Source organism: Triturus cristatus, chromosome 10 (assembly GCF_964204655.1).
Source record: "Triturus cristatus chromosome 10, aTriCri1.1, whole genome shotgun sequence".
Lineage (NCBI taxonomy): Eukaryota > Metazoa > Chordata > Amphibia > Caudata > Salamandridae > Triturus > Triturus cristatus.
In genome coordinates, this window is record NC_140593.1 from 340632647 (window position 1) to 340656415 (window position 23769).

General features: G+C 43.7%; 1 protein-coding gene across 3 annotated transcripts in view; it reads left to right on the plus strand.

Moving 5' to 3' along the window:
- Positions 1-23769, plus strand: part of TPK1 (thiamin pyrophosphokinase 1) — a 1261698-nt gene that overhangs the window by 121667 nt on the left and 1116262 nt on the right. The window lies entirely within an intron of this gene.

Here is a 23769-nt window from a genome sequence, read left to right on the forward strand (position 1 = left end):
TTAAACCGGTGTACTTCACCTAACTTGCCCAGAAGCATTTCAATTTCTCACCTACAATCTAACCTTTTCCTTATCTGCTGGTCATGTTTGTGCTTACTGTATTTTGCATATTGCAACTGTTCTTTATTTTAATTCCTTCAGTTTCAATGAGGTTTGTTTTCATTTATTTTCAATTAGACTCGATGTTTCTTTGTTGGCGAAGTCAGTTAGCGTGGTGATCATAACATTGCCTTAAGTAATCTTGTTAATTTAATAGGCCTTATTTTCCAAATCTTCTTACAAAATATATTTTGTGTACACATAGTGGTGTCGAATCGTCAACCCAAGACTTTTCTAATCAAGCTGTGTAACTGTCTGTCTGTTTTTTTGCTAAGGTTCGAAAGAAAGTTAGTAATCTATCTGCATACCAAAGAAGTTTAGTCATCTGTGTTTTTTAAAGGATGTTTACTGCCGATAGAAAGTTGTCCAGATGGAAATATCCGATAGTGGTACATAGTGCATCATCGTGCTGGGCATCATGGTCTATCGAAGTCAAGGAGCATTTACAATGGGTCAATTAATACTACTGGTTAACGCCGGATCTGACAAATCCCTTCGAGGTGTGAAAATGTGTATATGGCCATTATCTCAGTTCAGGGAAAATGGAACAGAGCTTCTGTGTTTTTGGCTTGGATGCTGTATTTAATTTTATTCTGTATTTTCTAAACCTTGTATTCTCAACATGGGGCATGTGCCACGTCCGTTTCGTGTATCATTATCTTTACTTCTAAATGTGCTTTAGCTAAAATTAGTACCTGTCGTTATTGTGACGTTTTTCCTAGTTGTTTGTGCCTGTGTTGGTGTATGCATGTATTAGTGGGTATGTTACCCGTAAGTTTAGGCTTGAATATGTTCCTAGACAGGAGGCTGAGCTGGTAGAGTTATGAATTTTATGGATCAAATCTATTTATTACGTTTACAAAATAGGATGACTAACCATGATTCTTCAGGGCCTAGACACTGCAGAGCTGGCCAGTGATACCAATTGTACGAGTGAACAGTGAAACCAAACTTACCCCAAGTACCCCATACTCCCTCCCTCTCCCCCTTCTCCTTCAAACTCACTTCTTATTATGCCCCAGGAAATCCCAACCTCAACCAGAGGTTCTAGTGCCCAGCTGTTATTGAGTTTGGGCTACTGGAGCTGTTAGGCACAGAAATCGGAGGTATTTAGGGCAAGTCAGTTCACGGAATTCAGTTGATAGAAGCGCTATGAATGGAGCCCATATCTCGAGTCTGAGCTATGGGTCGTGGAGAGGGTCATCTTCTCCATGCCTAGTATGTACCATAGTCCATGCATCAAGGCATGGGAAAAGTCCAAGCATTGGGGAGCGGAGTATGATGTATGCTTGGGAGCACAGTAACTGAGTTTCAAAATGCAAGTCGATATCCGCTAATACCATTTCCCAGTATGCTGTCAGTTTCAGACCAGCCTGAAGCAAGTGTAGAAGAGTGCCCAGTGCCTCGAATCCCCTCCAGCAATTCTAACTGTGGGTTGGGTTGCCTCTGTGCAGTCTCCCCTGGGGTATTTGAGACTCTCGGGTATATTGCGAAGTCAAGAAGAGCACAAAGAAAAGTAGAACTGAGTTCCACAGCAAGGCATACACCAAGGCCCATGGCAATGGAAATCTTAGCAGGCGGGTTGACCGAGACCTGCTTGGCCAATGCAAGTCTTAGTACCATGGCATCCCAGAGAGCAGATTGTCCTAGGCTGAAGAGGGGAATGCTGGTGTTGAACTCTCCACGGGCACATCGGCCCACGCAAAAGGCTTGGTCACAACCAAAAACCCATTCACAAGTATTTCACAAGAATAAGGGCAGGTGTGGGGGAAACTATGGGGGTAACTACGCTTTAATTGGTGTCAGAAGAGCCGAAGCAACTCGAGGAGCCACCCCACATTTCAGATAGTGTAGCCTCAGCCTTGAAGAGTCAATTATTGCGGAGATGGTGGAGCGGGCAGAGACCTCGGTGCAAAAAAGGAACTGAATAACAAACCTTCACAACTTAAGCATGCTCATAGGAGAGACTGAGGTACTAGAGGTCTCCTCAACTATCCACGCCGGGGACATAAGCCCGAAGGCTACCACACAAGATGAGGAACGGGTCAAACAAGAACATGGACCAGATGCGCCCACCTGCACACCCAACTTACAGATACATGGCCTGCATGTGGCTAGTATTGCGAAATCGCAAAAAGGCAGGAAATCTTAATAGAGGCTTTGGTTCATCAGCCAAATAATCCCCAGTCTGATCATTTATATGAACCAGAAACCAAGAAGCTTAATTGGAACTGCTCCATCCCCGGTACAAACTCAAGATGGCGCAATGGTCTTTTATGCAACCCCCCACATCACTCAACATATTTTCGCATCGCATTTATCTGACATGGAATTTGATGCTACCAGTTTGGATGCAGAACCCTTGGGGGCATCGGGCCCAGGCCTTCGGGGGATCTTTCCCCAAGTTTCATTTCAACCAGCGGTTATGTCCCAGACTCCATCATAAGTTCTATAATCTCCTTATTATCTGCGGTCCCACAAGCTGGAAATCCAAGTGGGCAGACGCTCGATAAGAAGTTGAACATGCATAATTCAAAGTACGACTTTTGGGCAAACAAACTGAAGGGCAGGAATGCCTCTGCGTGCAATGGAAGCAATGCGGAAATTCATAAGTTAACCACCCTGCCGGAATTACTTTCTACAGTACTAAATCACTGTAAAAACACTGAGATGGGCACTACACAAAATGGAAAAATGTTCACCTGAAACAAGCTGGGGGTAACAGAGGATAAGGAAACTTCAGGAAAGAGCAGAACGAGAGGCCCTGAAGCGAGTTAGGCCGTGTCAGTCAATCGCACAATAGGATATCAGAATTCAAGGGCCCTCAATATCAGAGGGCAACGTGACATCAGCGAAAAGATACAACAAGATAACATAATCACACCTAACCTTCCGAGCACTGAGCGAATCCAGTATGTACAACAAGAGGAGCTGGCACTTAATAATGCTAGTCCTGCCGAGAGCATAGTTGAGCCATCAACAAGCGACCAAGCAAGAGACTATATCAGAGGTCTTTAACGTCCAAGCACAGCTCACACAACGTCAACAGAAAAATGTACGCAAATCACTGAATGGACAAAAAAACATCTACTGAACCGCTAGCGATAAATACCCTAGTGAATGGGAGAAGAAATGGTAATGGCGGCATGAAGGAGGGTTTTGAGATCTACAAAAACCATCCAGATGGTCTCCACAATACAAACAAACTATATATATGGCAGAAAGCAACTCCGCACTCACAAGCATCCGGCCGACTTTGCATCCAGATGCACAACTGAAAAAGGAAACTTACACCCAGACAACTTACAATACAGCAAATAACTGATTTTCTCCCCAGAATTTATGATGAGAGTACCTTAGGACATACTAAACCGGTCCAATATTTTACACCTCCTAAACAATTTACTCTGATTTCAGTGAAATTTAAGAACTACTCCTGGATTAGTCAAAGACAGTCCACACTAACAAAGTGGTCCGATATCGCTGATGCTCAAAATATCATAGTGGAGGGTAAACCAAAGCCCACTTAAAAAAATAGATCAACACTGGACTACATCTCACTAAGGAAGACTCTGCTAAGCACATGTGTAAGCTACCAAGTCCTGCATGAAATTGAAAGTGACCACCACCCAATATCCATTGTGGTCGTGCGATGACACACAGGAGATATAAGACGGCTGGCCAATTATTTCCTACCAATGTTGGCCCACTAACCAAAAGAGTCAAATGGGGCTCAGCTTGCATGGTTAGGTACCCCCGTTGGAAATCAACCTACACTCCCACAGCCTTGGAAAATGAACTGAACCTTGTTGAGAAACATTGGGAGGTAACAGTCAATAATCTACATGTAGCCCTAACCTCTTATATGCACAAAAATCAACAAAGTGTGCCTTAAGAGGAAATTTGTCCTCACATTTCGAGAGCAAAGAGTTCAAGGTTGAGTAGAAGGAAGTGCTGCCTTGCAAAGCTCTTACATAGAAGAGAGTAGAGCTCCTGAACTGAAAGCAGTTCAAAAGATGCTAGGAAACTGCATATAAAAACTATCTGGGCGCTAAAACAAACACCTAGAGGAGGAATGGAAATACATATACTCTGTTGGCACATAGTAAGACCAGGGAGTTCTGGGACTATACCAACAGCCTGGCAAGCATAAATACAGCAAAGAAGAATGCTGTCTTGGCTGACGAATGGGCTGCTCATGTAGCAAAAGTATAAGTTGATCTTGCTAAAACAAGAGCCACCATCAAGAACCTACTTGTTAATTCCCAAGAAGGCTTGGAGGATAGCCCAATGGAAATCTCCAAAAAGGAGACGTTCAGCATCCTGAAGAGCATCCAGAAAGATGGAGACCCTGGCCCAAATGGCTTACATGGGAGCATCTTCAAAGAAGACCAGGCATTTTGGGCACCCTACATGCATAGACTGTTCAATTAATGTATTTTACTATCTGCCATCCCAGATTCATTGATAGGCTCCACCTTGCATCTAATACGTAACAAGCCTTTGCAATGCAATAGGTCTCGCATTACTGATAGTTTGAGATATTCGAGTTGCAAACAATAATGAAACGCCAATAGCTCATACTTTCAGGAATGCGAGACCTAGTGCATTGCAAGTGATTGCAGAGTGAGCCAGGAACCAGCATTGTATGTCTCAGTGCAGTACCGCAAGCTGCTGCTAGAGCTCCCTAGTGAGCAAGGCACCAGCACTGCTTGTCTAGGTGCAGCACCGCAAGCTGTTCCTAGAGTTTCCTAGTGAGCATCATAAATTTTGAAGATATGGTAAATCCACCCTACCCATAATGCATTGCATGCAAGACAGTACCACGAGTACATTTAAATAGCTATGTCCATATATACAATTAGTAGCTTTGAAATGTGACAAAAGAATATTAATTCTGGATTAGGTTAGGCTGTACTCTATGTGGAGCTGATTAAAGGAAATGTATAGAAGGTCTAATATAAATCTGAGCTGTGGTGGGTGTAATACCGAAAGCTGCTCCTAGAGGTCCCTAGTGAGCAAGGCACCAGTATTGCCAGTACCGTAAGCTGCTCCTAGAGGTTCAAAGTGAGCAACGCACCAGCACTGCTTGTCTAGTTGCAGTACCACATGCTGTTCCTAGAGGTTCCTAGTGAACAAAGCACCAGCACTACATGTCTAGATGCAGTACTGCAAGCTGCTCCTAGAGGTCCCTAATGAGCATCAATCTTTTGGTCACATATGGTACTCCCATAATGCATTGCATGCAACACAGTACCACAAGTACATTCAAATAGTTATGTACATATATACAATTAGTAGCTTTGAAATGTGACAAATTATTATATTAATTCCGGATTAGGTTGTACTCTATGGGGAGCTGATGAAGGGAAATTTATAGAAGGTCTAATATAAATGTGAGATGTGCGAGTGAGTAAAGTAACCATTGCCAACCTTGTTTAGGATCTAGTGAGTGTCCTGTCTGAAGGCCTTTGAGAAAATAGTGCCTTGAGGCTGTAATTAAAACCTAGGGCATAACACATGTACTAGGGGGTTTCCTCATGTGAGTTTACAAAAAGAGACGGGGAGGTACTAAGGAGGGACTACAAAGCCTAATGACCAATGAAAAGCAACCATTTACAGCGGACAGGGACAGGAGCCAATTCAAAAAGGGCGGTAAGTAGGCACAGCTTTATACACCTATCCTGAATACAGCATGTCTCGAAGAGACGGCGCAAGCGCTGAGCTGCCTAGGCGAGACCTAAAAAGTAGACAACACCTTACCTGAAATTTACAGGTTAATAGCCTTACTAGATGTACATGGTAAGGCCTTTATGAAGGTGCTTCCACACGAGTTGGATGTCTGAATCAATGAGAGCAATATCATACCATATTATCAGATAAGGTTCATGCCGAACTCCTCTACCGTGGACAATGTGATTGCTCTTGCCTACCTGGGCGCCAAGGCCATTGAAACATCCATGCCCCCACTTTACACCTGTTTCATCGATTACAGTGTCTCATTTGATGGAATCGACCAAATCATCCTTTGGACAAAACTCAGAGAGTGGGGAATACCAAGGCAACTCCTGGCAGCTATCACAGCATTGTACACTGACCAAGATAACTCAAACCATGCCACGGCAAAAATATTTATAAACAAAGGTCTGAAGCAGGGATGTGTCTTTGCTTCTTCTTTGTTCAATTTATACACAGCTGACTTAGGCGTGAAGCTTTTGGAAGGTAACATCTTCCCACCTAAGTTAGGCCTCATGAAACTACCTATCATACAGTATGTGGATGACCTGGTGCTACTGGATCAAATACGAATTAGGATGAAGATGGCCCTATGTATACTCCACTTATAGAATAAGAACGCTTTACGTGCAAATACTGATAAAACCAAAGTCCTGGTCTTTTGCTAAAGAGCCAAATAATCAGCTGGAATGACAATTGGGCCCTTTAAAGATCAGCCCAACCTGCAAATATAACTACCTCGGCATTTGGTTGTCAGACACGGGTAAATCCTCCTTGCAAGCCAATGCACTGGCAGAGAAAGCAGCCAAAACCACGTATGCATTATCCAAATTATATCACAACTTACAAAGTCAATCAGCAGAGGGGACCCAAAGAGTAGCACGGGTGAAACTACTGCCCACTATATGCTATGGACACCTCGCTTTTCCCGGTATGCTTACTGAGACAATAGAGCACTGTCATACCATGGCATACAGGAAAATATTCAACCGTCCCAAAACAATCCGGCGCACGTTGATCCGCCTAGAGTATGGCCTTGTTTAATGGACATTGAATACAAAAGGTATTTAATCAAGTATCACCATTGCGTGGCCAGGGTGGATTCAGACTCAATGAAAGGTGCCTTGTGTCTGGTATTTCAGGATGAAAAGAGCAGTTGGTCAAGGTGCCTCGGTAGCGCCAGAGGTTTATTGAACCTGACCTCAGAGTGTACAACAGACCCACTCATAACGACAGAGCACTTAAAGAGGACCCTAAAAGAGCAGGGAAAGTGCATACAAAGGGAACAGGACATAAATCAAATCAGAAACCTCTCGGGAGCAGTGGGACTTGATACATCACTTGAAGCCACCTCTTGCCAGCCATATCTGAGAGCAGCCCTTGGAAGACGAGCTCTAAAGCACATTCTGCTGACCAAGCTCCTAACGCTGCCCATATGGGAATACAGGTCCCACTGGAAGAACATCCCCATTCCCCCCTCCCCCCTCCCCTCCCCTCCCCCGGTCATGGGCAGTGCAGGCTGTGCCAATACCCCTCGGAATCAGCAGTGCTCATAGTATGCTGTTGTCAAGCACTGCTGCTTCAAAGCAGAGTCTATCTAAGAGCAATTTTTCTGCAAAATGGTCTAAGAACACGCAAAGAGGCATTGACCTATATTTTTACATCAGTTGTCCCAATGGAGCTAGCACAGATTGGCAAATGTTTTGCAACCGCTGGAAGGCTTTTGCAAGATGGACATCCACCCTCTTTGACAGCCACTTGCCAGTCTGAAGTATGAGCTTACGAAAGACATTGATGGATATGGCTTGATAGCCAGCTACTTTGCACTTTGGAAGAAATGATTATCTATAAGCATAGCCACACTTACACTATGTCTTTAACAAGCTATGTTAATTCACAAATCTCTGAATCAGCATGTGGTACTTTAACGATATAGCACCTTCGTCCTTACCCCAAGTCGGGCTCCCTTGTGACTCACTTGATTAGTTTTGACATTTCAGTGTTTGAAGATACTGCGAAATCAGCGCCGCACCTACCTGGGCTCCGGAAAGCAGCCTGCACATCCCTTTGGCCGTGAGCTTTCCCCGCCGCCTCCTTCCACCCGAGGCCGCAGTTGGGTGAAAACTACAGGCCCCAGCACCCCTCTCTGCCACGCCCACATCCGCCGGACAACGCGCCCGGAGGCGCTATTTAGAACGAGGCTCCCTCGGTGGAGCGGGGGGACATTTCAGTGTTTGAAGATACTGCGAAATCAGCGCCGCACCTACCTGGGCTCCGGAAAGCAGCCTGCACATCCCTTTGGCCGTGAGCTTTCCCCGCCGCCTCCTTCCACCCGAGGCCGCAGTTGGGTGAAAACTACAGGCCCCAGCACCCCTCTCTGCCACGCCCACATCCGCCGGACAACGCGCCCGGAGGCGCTATTTAGAACGAGGCTCCCTCGGTGGAGCGGGGGGACATTTCAGTGTTTGAAGATACTGCGAAATCAGCGCCGCACATACCTGGGCTCCGGAGAGCAGCCTGCACATCCCTTTGGCCGTGAGCTTTCCCCGCCGCCTCCTTCCACCCGAGGCCGCAGTTGGGTGAAAACTACAGGCCCCAGCACCCCTCTCCGCCACGCCCACATCCGCCGGACAATGCGCCCGGAGGCGCTATTTAGAACGAGGCTCCCTCGGTGGAGCGGGGGGACATTTCAGTGTTTGAAGATACTGCGAAATCAGCGCCGCACCTACCTGGGCTCCGGAAAGCAGCCTGCACATCCCTTTGGCCGTGAGCTTTCCCCGCCGCCTCCATCCACCCGAGGCCGCAGTTGGGTGAAAACTACAGGCCCCAGCACCCCTCTCCGCCACTCCCACATCCGCCGGACAACGCGCCCGGAGGCGCTATTTAGAACGAGGCTCCCTCCGCGTCGCGGGACGCGCGCGGGCGGCGCCCGGGCAGAGGGCGGGCCGTCTGTGGCCTTCAGAGGCCGAAGGAGGTCGGGTCGGGCCACCCCCCTTGGATGGACAAAGGACATGTAACGTATTGAGTAAACATTTGGGTATTAGTTTCAAACTTCTGATTGTGTTAACTGTGCTTGCAAGTTAAAATAATATTTTTACATCGTCATCAATCATGGTTAAGCGGGGAGCTAAAGTACTAGCTGATTCAGCTCGTAATACCATTGATACTTACTTAGTAAAAGCAGTTAGTGTTCTTACCGAAGAGATAGATCGGACAGAAAAAAGATTATCTATGAGTTCAAGTACACTACCGCCAATTAATCAAGGTAACCTCAGTGATAACTCCCCTCACAATACTGAAATACTCACTGCTTCAATTACTTTGGAAAGGGATGACCTAAATGCTAGTAGTCAATCAAAACTCTCGAATACTCCCAGATTGTCTGTTACAGAAGATAGCCCTGCCCCGTTAAAATCACCATCGGCTAATCAAAAAGGGGGGCGGAATAAATCCACAGGACAGAACATCAGACCGAAGAAAAAGTTTAAACAACTTCCTAACATTGAGCACAAGATTATAACGCGTACAAGGGCTAAACAAACTTTACTGGAAACCGCTAGTATGGAAGCAATTTTTGAAAAATTAGTGGAGCTTATCAGGCCACTACATGAAAAAGTGGATAATCTAGCCAGAGAGATCCATAAATTGCAAGGATCCATTGACAAAATCGGGAAGTGTGACCCACAAACAATAGGTGTAGAAAGACCCGCTATACCAGAGGGTACTGCTGTTGGGAAAGCCATTGTAACTAATGTGCTCACAACTAAATCCCCCACTAATCAACCACGGGGTAACTTAACCACAAGTTTGCAGATACCTTTAGAAAGGAACCTACCAGTAAAAACGAATCAGAGAGGGCAGCCTAACACAACAACGTCACCTATAGAACAAACTCGCAAGGACAAGGAAGCAAATATGTTTCCTTTAAACACCAATAACCCCCCTCCCTGTATTAATTTACCACCAAAATGCAGTGCGTATGTAGCAGTGCTGGCTAACATCCCTAAATTAAAAAAAGGCCAGATGGAGAACCATGATCAACTGAAGAACAAAATCCTCCACTGGCTGTCTACTAATTGTAATTACCCTTTGGAAGGAGCCAGTCAGATTAATCTAGTACAGAGAGTGGGTTGGATAGGCCCCCTTAGGAAAAACTTCGAGGGAGATTGTATCATAATTAATTTTAAATCTTGTCAGTGGGCCAAAAATACACTTTTAAATGCGCCACCACCATCAACACGGGAATTTAACATCACATTATTACCATTAGGTTATTTTTATAGATATTTGATGGAACCTACCTACCCATGTAACATTGACTCTGTAAACTCCCCGAGACCCAGTCAGAAATTTCGTATCCCTCCATATAATAGATTTCAGGTTTTTGACTCCTTGGAGGATATTGATTGACATATTCTGCCAAAATCCTTATCACAGGTTATTCCTACACCAAATTCTAAATCACGCACTGGTTTTTATACACGGTTAGGAGTATGGGGATACGATAAACAAGTTACATGTGATTTGCCCAGTAAAGCAGTGGTTCTTCAATCGTCCTCCTTACCAAAATTTAATACAGTGGAAGTTGATAGTGCGATCGCTGGAGCCCAACGGATTTCGACTACAACCATGCCCCCCATGGCAGATCTCTTTTTAAATCCAGATATCTCCCCTGAAGATCCATCAAACGATTGTATAGTTGTTAACTGTGTCTCAAATACAGGTTACAGTGTCATTACATGGAATATCGCAGGATTAAATAGAAAATTGGGCTCCCCTTTCTGGAGGGATTTTATTACTATAGGGTATGACATAATTTGCCTCCAGGAAACCTGGTGTGAAGAACCCATTTTTGTTGAGGGCTATTTAGCACACAGCCTGAATGCGGTGAGCTCAACTGCTGGCAGAGCCAAAGGAGGCCTTTTGCTTTTAATATCAACCAAATTAAATTCCTGTAAAATTAAAAGTTGTGTATCAGTGGACGTTTATTCTCAGGTATTATGCCTAGAGTTTGACAAAGGTAATGATTTGCTACTGATCAATTTTTATAATAATGTATTCACTGCTGACAGAGGTAAAATCTTGACCCAGCTAGAAAAGGAAATTGAGAGGACCCAGGCATTATCAGGTCACCAGTCGATCATACTCTGGTTAGGTGATTTCAACATAAGCCCCTGCCCACTTGCCACGAGTAATTTATGCGGATTAAGAAGGGAATGTGGAAATATGGAGGAAACCGATTGTTTACACTTCCCACACTGTGCTTATGGCACTGCCCTAAATACGATGCTAGCCAAGTTTGACTTGGATATGTTAAGTTGCACGAAAAATAGTGCAAATACAAATTGCCCAACTTTCACTGGAAGAGGCGCTAATTCCTACATTGACCACATTTTACTTTCTAATGATAGTGCTTATTCTAATCTGTGTGTTAATGAGCAAACTTTAAGCGATCATAATAGCATTTCTTTATCATTGCATTGTTGGGGTAGTAAACATACGGATACCAATAATTGTATTAATCATGTCGAGGCAGTAAGACCTAATGGGTTTAGGATCAAATGGACAAAGATTGTCCCACACAAACTGTTGGAGGAGGTATTAAGAAAAATGTAACAAGGAGGTAAATTATTGTCTTGGTGACGAGGTACATTCGCATATTGTACTCAATCACCTATTTACAATTAATGAAACAATCGATAACCTACTCACGAAAACATATAAGGGGAAAAAAGAAACCAATGCGGGCTGGTTTGACAAAAGCTGTACTCAGGCTCTTCATGCCTTAAAACAAGCCTTGAGCTCTAAACCTCGAAATCCCACAACTATTAAAAACTGCCGCGTTGATTATAAAACATCACTTATTAAGAGGAAAAGAGCTCTACAAGAGGAGGCCTGGAACAATCTCAACCTTGCGGCAGACACAAACGACAGTAAATTATATTGGGATACCATAAATAGCCCCTTTCTGAAAAACGATATAGTGCCTGAAATAACCTCTCATGTAGACTGTAAATCGTGGATGCATCACTTTTTAAACATTTTTAATCCGGATAGGTTTATTTTAGATTCCCCTCAGGAAAATGACTATACTTGGCCAAGATTACCCCTGGTTATCAGCCTGGACGAGGTCTACGAGGGCCTGAGCAATAGTAAAGGTGGCAAAGCACCCGGCCCGGATGGGGTCCCGCTGGACTTATACAAATCCGAGTTACATCTGTGGGCCCCCATTCTGACCAGATTTTTCAATGCAACAGTGGAGGGACAGATACCAATTTCTTGGGGCCAGTCTATAATTAATCCCCTTTTTAAGAAAGGCTCCAAGTCTGAGGCAAGCAACTATCGCCCCATTTCCCTACTGGATGCGTCGATAAAAATCATGAGTAGAATAATTTTAAAAAGACTTGAGACCTGGGCCAAGGATAATTCGATCATATCAAAGGCACAATATGGATTTAGAAAAGGTCTGGGGACGTTGGAGCAGTGCGTTAATCTTGACCTCCTCATACATAAATATACTGTTGCAAAGGATGGCAATCTGTTCCTCTGTTTCGCAGACCTGAGTAGTGCCTTTGATCTTGTAGACCACAATATTCTATGGGACATCCTGTTAGAACTCGGTGCCCCCAAAGAGTGTGTATATTTTTTGGCACGGCTTTACTACGGTCTTTCATGTAAAGTTCATTATGGTCCTCAGGGGGAATGTACACCCTTTTTTAAAGTTGCTAGAGGGATTCGTCAGGGTTGCGTCTTGGCACCGTTTTTATTCTCTTTATTTATTAATCAAATTGACTCGATTTTAAGCAAATTGCCTTCAGATGCCCCTATGATTGACGGAAGTGTTACCCCAATTTTACTATATGCAGATGACGCTGTTCTTTTATCCCGAACACAGAATGGTTTACAACGTCTTATAGATAGATTCGTGCTATTTATTAATGACAGGAAACTGGTAGTCAACAAAACTAAGACCTTTGCTATGACCTGTGGTAAGAAGGCGAAATCAAAATCCACCTTCTATATTGATAAAGACAAGATACAATTGGTCAACAGTTTCTGTTATTTGGGGATATCATTCTCTGGAGACGGGAAATGGACTAAAGAGGACGAGAACGTGAGAATGAAGATGAACAGAAATACCAGTAGTATTTTTAGATTTGCAGCTAAATTAGGGCAAAGGAGGATAAAAGATATGTTGGCTATCTACAAAGCTAGGTGCATTTCATCAGCATTGTACGGGGCAGGTGTATGGGGCCACCATCCTGTTAATCTTTTACAGAATGATGAAAATAAGTTTTTGAAGAAATTGTTATGTGCCCCCCCCCTCAGTTCCAAATTTGCTAACTCACATGGAAGCCGGTATCGACTTCATTATGGACCTAGCTGCATTACGCCCATTATTACTCTGGCGCTCCATTTGGTCAAAAACAGAGACAATATTTACACAAACAATTATTAAAGACTGTTTGAACCTTGACAATTTATCACGTATACCATGGCTGAGCTATATTTATTACTGGTTTAATCTTCTATTTGATTGCAATATCCGTCTGAACCCAGAAGCAGCCGCACTGATACCAAAGAAAGATATAAAACTAAAGTTTCTAGCATATAAGAATGTGGCTAGAGAGAGTCAGTCCAGTAACTTAATAACTGTTGCTTCTTACCTTGGTTTGAACTTAAGGAGAGGTTTTCAGACATATCTTGCGACTGTGATTTATAATTCTCACCGATTTGTCCTAACCCGCTTAAGGCTGGGGATTGTGCACCATTTAGTCTCATTCCCGCACATGAAGATTAAACCCAATACACTGTGTCCTTGTGATAACATTTCAAAACAAAGCTGCTGTCACTTTTTATTGTTCTGTAAATGTTATTGTTATTTTAGGAAATTTTACCTTAAACCTATCTTTTTAAAATATAAGGTTTGGTCCACCAAATCTGCAATGAGGCTCTTAATAACTTTGGAAAGCCCTGATATTTGTTTTTTTGTAGCATCATACGTGCTAAAATGTATAAATATTAGGAAGTCTATAGTTTGCTCTGTCTAGCCCCAATCACCTTATGTACCTTGCACATTTATGTATCGCTCAGACTTTTTTATGTACTTTTAAAGTTCGAGATGATTCTGGATGTGCATCGCATTGCTGTTATTGTTCTTATACATAGCACTTTGTGCATATTTGTAACGCATTAGACACTTTATGCGGAATCTGCACCTTGCCAAATAATATGAAGATGTTTTATTAGCAACTCCCAGGCCTAATTCTGAATTGTTTAAGGAAGCACACTGCACTTTAATAATGACCTTTCACACAGTCTTCTGTAAATGTTTAGCGTATAAGATATTTTTGTTTGCTATGTATTTTATGTGTTTTATGTTTTTCGTTCTGCTTATATGGTTGTATCTTACATACCGAATAAAGCTTTTGAACTTGACATTGCCGCACTTTGCACTTTGACTGCTATGCATGTTTACAAAGCGCTCTTCCACCAGCACATGGCACTTTAATGAACAGCCCTACAGCTTGGCTACTTGCACCTTGTAAACATATGCATGCTCACATATTGCTCTTGCACCGGCCTTTGGCATTTTAATGAATGGTCCTACAACTTGACTCTTTCCACCTTGTGAACATATACTCGGTAAGTGACATCTCAGCGGCTCATCACTGTGCACTTTGAAAGAAATGCACTCTTGTCACTCATGTTGAAATCTGAAATATTGGAAATGCCCACCCCTGCTAGTCCGATATATTAATTTTTGCGACTCATGCAGCTGATCTTGCAACTCAGGAAGTAGGTCGTTGTTATGTTAAATTTTGAGCCACTTTAAAAGCTTTGATCATTTGCCACTTTTAACTTTGAATATTATGCCTGCTTCTTTAATCATATCTTAAATGTTTACTCCCTTTGTGTTTTCAATCTTTTTTGATTATACATTTTATAACATGCTTACTAACAGACTCTTGCCCTATATGTTGCCTGCTTTTATTAGAATCTCGGGTTCTGAGTTTTATATTGGTGTATTTAATTCGAAAATGTCTTCGCTGGTGCTCTGATGGAATAGTAAAGAGTTTAAGTAATCTCACAATAAAGCACTACTGACTGATAGTAATGTTGAAGACTAGGAAGCCCCACGCCTCCCTCTCCCATAGTGCGGTAGATCAAGCCGTGGTGCATACGAGGGCGTTTGTTTCTCCAGACAAATTGGTTTAGCTCCGCGTGCATGGATTTGAGTAGTCCCGCTGGTGGCACTGCTGGAAGGGTTTGCAACAAGAACATGGACTTAGGAAAAATAGTCCTTTTTCAGGCAGCTATGCGTACGACCTAGGAGAGACCGTAGTGTGTCCATTTTGCGAGGTCTGCTCTGATCTGCCAAAGTAGAGCGATTCTAGTAAAAACAGACTGTATCCTGAAGCGTGGGGGTGATATGGATCCCCAAATACAAGATCAGTGGCGTTGCCCACATCAGTGGGTATCTGGCCGCTAACTGTTACTACGGGGATGGGGTGGAGTGAGTGGAACCGAAAGGCTGCGGGTCTGAGATTTCAGTAAATTGATGCTGAAGTGTACCGCCTTGCTGAACTGTTCAATTCCCCTGGAAGGGCTGGCAGGGAGCATTGCAGATCATCAAGCTCGATTATAACATCATCTACGTATAGGCTTATGATGTGAGTATCGCCCTTGAACTTCACTTCTGCAATGTGGGGATTATTTCAGACTCTCTGGGACACTTGCTCCACATAGAGAATGTTAGACCAGCATCTTTTGGCGAGTCTTCCCTGTCTTGTCTTTGCTTTCTGACCTCCTGGTTTTGACTCTTTTTGCTGGTTTTGTGTCTTTGCTCACTTTCTCACTGCTGATCGGAGTTAAAGTGCAAGTGCTCCGAAGGTAAATTGTGTTGTGGATTGGTCTTTCCATGATTGGTTATTTGATTTACTGCTAAGTCCCTAGTACAGTGCATTGTGTGTGCCCAGGGCCTGTAAATCAAATGCTGCTAGTGGGCTTACAGCACTGGTTGTGCCATCTACACTAGCAGCCCTTCAAAGGGTTCTCAGAGCTGCCACTGTACCCACTTGCCAGGCCTCAAACCTTCCCTTTACTTACATGTAAGGCACCCCTCCGGTAGGCCCAAGGTACCCCCATGGGCCGGGTCAGGGCTCCCACTCTTGGGTGTAGGCGTAGACTCCGCCAGGCAGGGTCGAGGCAAGTGACCTCACTGGCCACAGAACGATGCAGTAATGGAAGGACCCACTGGTGAACATGCAGGCACGGCAGGTCTCCCACGGCCTCTACCACGCCCTGGGCTGCAATCCAAAGCTGCCACCATGTTGGGGAGTTGACGGCAAGCACCTCCGCTCCACCATGTGCCAAGTGCTGGGGTCTCAAGCAGAAGAGATCTCCAGCTAAATGCCACTGTAATCCCCAATTTCAACAGCTTCAGTTCAAGCCTCGAGGACCCCGCTATGAGACTCCATTTGCTGCTGGTCAGCGGAGGACCAAAAGATGCGTCCTACGCCGCCGCCATCTTAGACATGCCAAGATATACATTTTAAAAACATTCAACAGTGACATTAGTCAATATTCGATGAGAATTAAAAAGAATTCTGCTGGTGAAATTATGGGTGCTGCACCTCGGAATATTAAAAAGCTAAGGTAAATGGGGCATTTTAAAGCACATTGGGTGTAGTGCATTGAAGCTGTTGAGACCCTGAACTGCATTAGAGCTAGGAGGCTGTTCCGTTACCAGACTGTGTGTTATAAAAAGGCCAAAGGCATAACATGTATTCTTTGTATAAAATAAAATGCCCTCATTTGTTTTCTAAAGTGTTCCTATTGTCAGATTTTAAAACTGGGACGTATACAAAAGAGAGGATTAACGGAAAAGGGAAAGAAGACATATGATCGAAAGTCCAAAGATACATTTGGTGGCAAAAAGATTTAAGTAACATTTTGTTTACCAGTTTTAAATAAGGGCATGACTGACTATCTAAAACGCTTCCGCTATCGTTTTTGAAACACATTTTAAATCCCATTTACAAACACAATCTAAAATAGTGCTTACCTATTTGAAACATTGCTGTTCAATGAAGTATGCATCCTCCTAACTTAGCATCTCATCTCTTGACTGAGAAACAATTGTTCCAAGAGATGAGCTTCTAGCCTAGGTGTTATAGCTGCAATTGTTTCAGTTGCCATGACCCAATGGTACCATTTGTGTTAGAAGTGTGGGAACCCTGGATGGTGGGATATTAACCATTCATTTGGAGTTCTGGAGTATTCAATTGCATAAATTTGGGGTAGACCACCAAATCTGTCCTTCCCATGAGGGGCAGAAATACAGTCTGGGCCTTCGAGGTGCGATAGTGCAGCTTGATGCCATGACTGACTGGTCATTCCTGCCAAATGGTTTTTTTGTTTTGCTTTAGCTATGTAATCCCTGGTTTCTAGTGGGCTTTCTGCCCTCATAGTAAGGCAGATGGTGAGTAAACACTCCCAATCTGCTCCACTCATTGACAGAAACGTTTTTTTTTTTTTGGACCTTTGGGCTGATGGTTGAGGCCTGATCCAGGACTGACCTCCGCCACCCTATTATCAAACATTCTCCTTGGTTTCTAGTTGGCTTTCTGCCTACCCCAAAGAGGCTGAATGATCATGTGGACACTGAATGGCAGGTTTGTGTGAAAAGCTAGTACCAGATCGGGCTGGACCCCACCCTTTTGATTTCTTTAGATTTAGTCCCTGGTGTCTAGTAGGTTTTATTACCCCCCTCCCATCTTCCCTGGGGTTGGGCTAGATTTGGTTGAAGGGGTGGTCATTGGTGGACTAGTGGGATAGATTCCTCCTCGTGATTGCTGTGCTTCAGTAATCTTCAAGCAGGAATCCACTCAAGAGACATATCAATTGAAAGCGGGAACTCTTCCCCTGTCAAATGGTTCCCCTAGTGTGCAGAAACGTGCTCGGGGCCTGAGCTGTACCCTGAGCACTGATTACAGTGAAAGCAGCCAAAGCAGAAAACCTACAACAAGTTCCACTTCTTTCATTTTTGATGAAATCAGCATGCTGTGTGGCACCAATGATCCCCCCCAAAAATGTGCTGCTTGCTGGGGGAAACCCAAGCTGAGGGCCTCTAAAGGAACATTCTCTGTTCCTCGCAGCAAAGAGTTTCCTAACCCATGCTGTTTGAGTGGAATGATCTTGTCCAATGCAAATTCCTGGTTGTGGTGTGGACAACAATATCTCATCCACAGCAGTTTAGAGTTTTTTATAATTATGTTTTGTTTACTGAACAATACTGCAAAATACAACAGTGTCAATAAGATGTAACAACAGTGGCAAGCGGTAGATATACATTGCATCGACCCAACCACTCTAGTTGTATCTGCCAATGACTACCACAAAACCTTGTGTCATCCCACTTTCCAGCAGGAGTCAAAGCAATAGTGACACGGTCTATGGTCCCACAGACAACTTGTTTATTCCTAAATGTGATCAAAAAAGTTCAAAATGGTATCCAGATATCACATGGTCTAGAAGGCAGCAACTTATTATATAGTTTCATCTGCTCACTGCGATTTGTGAGTTCTTGCATACATTGTTATTTAGTCAAAGCTCTTCTGCGGCCCCCAAAGTTTAGCTTCTAATCTCTTGGCCAACCGTAAATCAAGAGCTACAAATTTGCAATCCGTGTGGGGCATTTTCTGAACCCAGCCCAATAATGCAATGAGTGGGGAGAGTTGAATCCTAGATCCAAAATATATCAGGCAAAGCCTGCATAATCCGGGACCAGAAATTATGGATCGATTCACAGTGCCACACTAGGTGGATAAAGACCGCCTCTCCACTGCTACATCTGTCACAGATGGCTGTGTCCCTCAGGCCCCATTTGTGCAATTTTAAAGGAGTGTAGCAGAGACGGTGGAGAAACCAGAAATGTATTCGGCAAAATCTGCTGCTTGGGGGAAGTTGTCCCATTTGCGCACAACAGTACCACCACACCTCTTCCAATATCTGTAGGTTCAGATCTTTTTCCCATCCAGATCTGGCAGGGCACAAGCTCCCATGAAGAGATTTCTGTGTACCACTGTATTTATTAATGACATTTGTTTTTGGCACTGTTGGCAGCTAAGAGTTCAAGTGGGCCAGATTTATCAGGTTTGTTTGGAAATGCCAGGGTGTCTTACTCATCATTTTAAACCCATGGAGTATGCAATAATCCAAAGGCGTAGGAGGGTGTTGTGTAACAATTGTATGCATTACTCTAAATTGCTCATCTTGGAAGAGGTCTCCATATTTGAGTATTGAAGTATGAAGTTGCATGCACGCTTTGGGTTTCTTTGTTACTCGAAACAATGGATGGGCCCACAATGGGGCAGATGGGAAGTAGAGGAGAGAGGAAGTAGTCTTATGCCTTCTCTTGTCCTATGCCCACGTTGTGCATTGTACAGTGTTTATTTAGCTTCTGTGATGTTTATTTTTATTCCATAGCATTACGTTCAGAGGCAAATACCCCTATTTATATGGCAGCGTGAGGGTAGTCCAGTCTAATCATGGTTGTTTGCCCCACCAAGTGAGGCATACTAGTAATGAGTTGAGAGTTGTGAAAAATGGTTGGTCAATGTGATGGGTATATTCACAAGGTATATACCGCACAGTACCACCATCTTTATGAAGACCATGCGTCCCGCCGTAAACTGCAGCAATTTTAGCAATCCAGTTATTTGCTTCCCTAGTCTAGAGATTGCTCTGCCGTAATTTAGTGCTAGGATTTCCTTGGTGTCTGAACTAATCCATGCGCCTAGATATTTAATAGAAAAGCCTGCCCAAGTCAGTGAATACTCCAGCTTAAATTTACCTGTGCAAGGTGTAAAGGGAAATATGCTTGACTTTTCCCAATTTATGGAAAGGCCCGACCATTCTGAAAAGCGGATGATTTGTGTTAAAAGCAGACGGAGTCCTTATTGTGGGTTTCTTGCATGTAAAGTTATATCATGCGCATATATAGCGATCAAGAGGAATGTGCTACCAAAGCACAGAGAGTGTTGTCTATTTTTTGGGCACAGGGTAGCAGCAAGGGGCTCTGGCACTAGAGCAAAAAGTATAGGTGACCAGGGACAGCCCTGTTGGGTTCCTCTGTTAACCTTAATCAGTAAAGAGACTTATCCATTCAAGTAAAACCTTGCAGTTTGTTTAGTAAAAAGTAATTTAATCAGTTGCAGGAAGGAGTGGGCATGACCTGAAGGGTTGTCAGTAGGATTTCCCATTCAAGGGAATCAAAAGCCTTAGTGGCATCATGTAAAATGGCAGCAACCTCCATTTCTGGAGCTATTTAGTGAAGCAAGGCAAAGATGGTTCTCCGGTTGTGTGGGATGACGTTCTTGGCACAAACCCTGACTGGTCTGGAAGAACTAGGTTCATTAGTAAGGGTAAAAGTTGGTTTGCAAGCATTTTAGCTAGTATTTTGGTGTTGCAATTTTTTCAGTGACAGCGGTCTATAAGATTTGCAGTCAGTATCAGGTTTATTAGATTGAAGTGAGGGTATAATTATGGTTTTGCGCATGTTGTCGTGTAGTTCTCCCTTCTACATGGCTTCCTTATAAATTGAGTGCAGTCAAGGTACTAATAATCTTGTATATTTCAGCAGGAAGGCCATCGGAGCTTGGCACTTTATAGTCTGTGAGCACCCTTTTGATGTCAATGAGAGTATATAGTAGCGCCTGCCGAGTCGCATATTTGTATCACTGCAGAAGTTGCCCAAGGTTTACTAATAGCGTTGGCTAATGATGACCCGGCTTTCACAACTTCACAGTATAGTCTTGCCCTAGCATATTTACCCAGGTAGTTATTTCTTCTCTCCACTGTCTCATTATATTTTGAAACCCCTTTACATTTCTTCTCTCCACTGTCTCATTATATTTTGAAACCCCTTTACATACTACTTCCCTGACTTTCTAGTCCCCCTAGCGTCTAGCGGTTTAATTTTGGATTCTAACTTGACTAGGTGATACTGCAGTGCCCGAAGAGCCCCATGTTGGTTCGAGATACATTCACCTTGTGTTGGAAAATTGCCTTCTCTGATGGGTCACCTCAAACCTTTTGTCTTCCTCCTCCTCTTTTTCTGACCTTGTTTTTCTTGGCTTTAGGACTCTGAGCTCCTTACTGCTGCTATTCAGTGCTAAAGTGCATGTGCTCTCTCTTCTTAACATGGTAAATTTGACTCCTACCCAATTAGTTTATTTAATCTACTTCGAAGTCCCTAGTAAAGTGCACTACATGTGCCCAGGGTCTGTAAATTAAATACAAACCAGTGAACCTGTAGCACTGATTGCGCCACCCACTTAAGTTGCCTCTTAACCATATCCCAGGCCTGCCACTGCAGCTTGTGTGTGCAGTTTACACTGCTATGTTGACTTGGCATTTAAAGCCCCTTGCCAAGTCATACGCTCCCCTCCTATTACATATATGTTACCCCTTAGGTAGGCCCTAGGTAGACCATTGGGCAGGGTGCTGTGTAATCAAAAGGTAGGGCATGTACTTTTAAGTTTGACATGTCCTGGTAGTGTAAATCACCCAAATTAGTTTTTCACAACTGTGAGCCCCCCCCACCCCCCCCCCCCCATAGGCTAACATTAGGAATTCCTTATTACACTTATACGCTGTAATTCCAGATTGAGAAGGAGTAGCTCTGTCATGTGTCATATAATTGGAATGATAATGATAAATCCCCTTTGCTGGTAAGGATGAATTTCTCACTACCCTTTTAAAAATGCCACTTTTAGAAAGAACACGAAGTTTGCCTATGTGGGAAAGTTGTAAAAATCCTCACCTACTAGGCGTAACCGCTTTTCCCCGTGTGCAGCAGCACCTTCATTAGTTTAGATATTCTGATTGTCAAAGATTGTCCAGTTGTTGCTATTGTATTGCAAAATCAGACTGGTGTTCCATTTACGCATTGTTGCTTGCAATCTTTGTTGCCTCGTTATTCACAATGTTTATTTATGTTTTGTTGTTAAGTTACGTTTTGTCAGATGTACTGTTGTAATGTGTACTCATTTTCAAGTATCACCTTGTGTCTGACTCATGTAATAATGTGGATCTAGTACTAAAATAGAGAAGGACATAGCAAATAAATGCTTAAAGTCCAGATAATTTATTTAATGGTCTTTAGTCTGTTAAATAACGTTAACATCACTTATACGTGATGGCTTAGCCGCCCTTTTTCTGCACTATTACAAAGCCCTGTCCAGCCGCCTTGGGCCAAACCCTTTCTTGGCTATTTACTTTTAGAAAGATGGCATTTTTATGCTCTTAGCTGTGTGTGCATGCAACCTGTCTGCAATACACATCTGGGTTAGGTGACAGCTGTACTTTGTGTATTCCCTCTAGACAACCATACACCAAGGGATCTTAAAGTGACTAAGTGGCCATCCACATCCTGATGGGCCACCATGGGCAGGATAGGAGGGGGAGCTGACTCACCTGAATAGGCTGTATCTTGTGTCACAAAGTGTTGCATATCGCCCTGTAGTGAGTCTGAAGCCAGTGCTGGGAGGGAGGACCTCTGTGCACTTCAAACCCCTCTTTGAAGTCACCTCCACTTCAAAGGAACAACTGGGTATAAGTACTGGGACTCTGACCCGACCAAATCCGACACTACTGCAGCTGTGAAGAACTCTGCTAGGAGGAAGGACTGCTGTGCTGCTACAAGGGCTGCCACTCTGCTGAATTGCTGCTCTGAAAGAACTGCTTTTTTGCTGTGCTGCCCTGCTGTCTGCTACCCTCTGCCATGCTGAGGAAGAACTTTACTAACTTACTTGAACCCAGGGTGATCTCTAAGGCATGCTGGCTTTCCTCCTGTTTTAAGACAGACTCAGGGATTTCAAATTCTTGCCCTCTGCTCCTGTGCCTGGTCTATTGTAAGTGGATCCAGGTGCTTGCTCCAGTGGAACTGACGTGTCCTGTGCTGCATGAGTAGAATCTGCGCTTGGCTGCTGTTGCGGGTACAAAACCGGCACATCGCACTTTGAATCGGCCCACTGCCATTGGAACCCACGCATCACAACCACTGTATCTCTGTCACTGCAGAGAGACAATCGACGCATCCCCTCGACTGCGTGGAGAAAGCTGGCACATCAGCTTCGGAACCAATGCATGTCAGTACCAGCTCTTCGTCTTCTGAACCAGTGCATCGTCCTGTTTCCACCGAGAAAATTGATGCATCACCTTGACTGCGGGATCGACACTGACGCATCGCTCAGTTGCACCCCGCATCTCGCTGTTGCGACCAGGATGAAGTTACTTTTGTTCAGTGTCCCTTGCATGACTCCTGTATCTGGCCTGCACTTTATTGCGGTCAGCCTGAACTCTTGACTTTGCCTATGTCCTGCGATACCAGATTATCCCATAGCCACTTATTGCTTCTAATTGCAGTTTTCACTTTTAAGTGTGAAAAAATCTTATCTTGACTTCCTTGGATTTTTGTAGTTTTGATCTGATTTAATTTATAAAATCATAATCTGTTTTTCTAATTGGTGTGGAGTCTTTTTGTGTTTTCACAGTATTACTGTTTGAACTGTTGCATGAATACTTCACTCATTGGCTCTTAATTTAAGCCTTCCTGCTTTGTGCATAGCTACCAGAGGGTGAGCACAGGTTAGTTTATGGTGTATATCTGTCTTGCCCTGACTAGGATTTTGGATCCTGCTTGGACAGGTTGGATACCTCTGTAAACCGCAAAACACTGCCTTAAAAGCTGTCCATACAGCTGCATCTATATTCACTGACCCCACATTTTCTTGGAAATAACACCCCATCATTGTGCAGATTTCCTCCTAAAACAATGGATCGCGAAATTCCCTAAGCAAGATCTGCCACATCCGGCAGCTCCAGGGGTGTCCTGTGGGCTGGAGCCTAAGCAACAACGATGAGTGG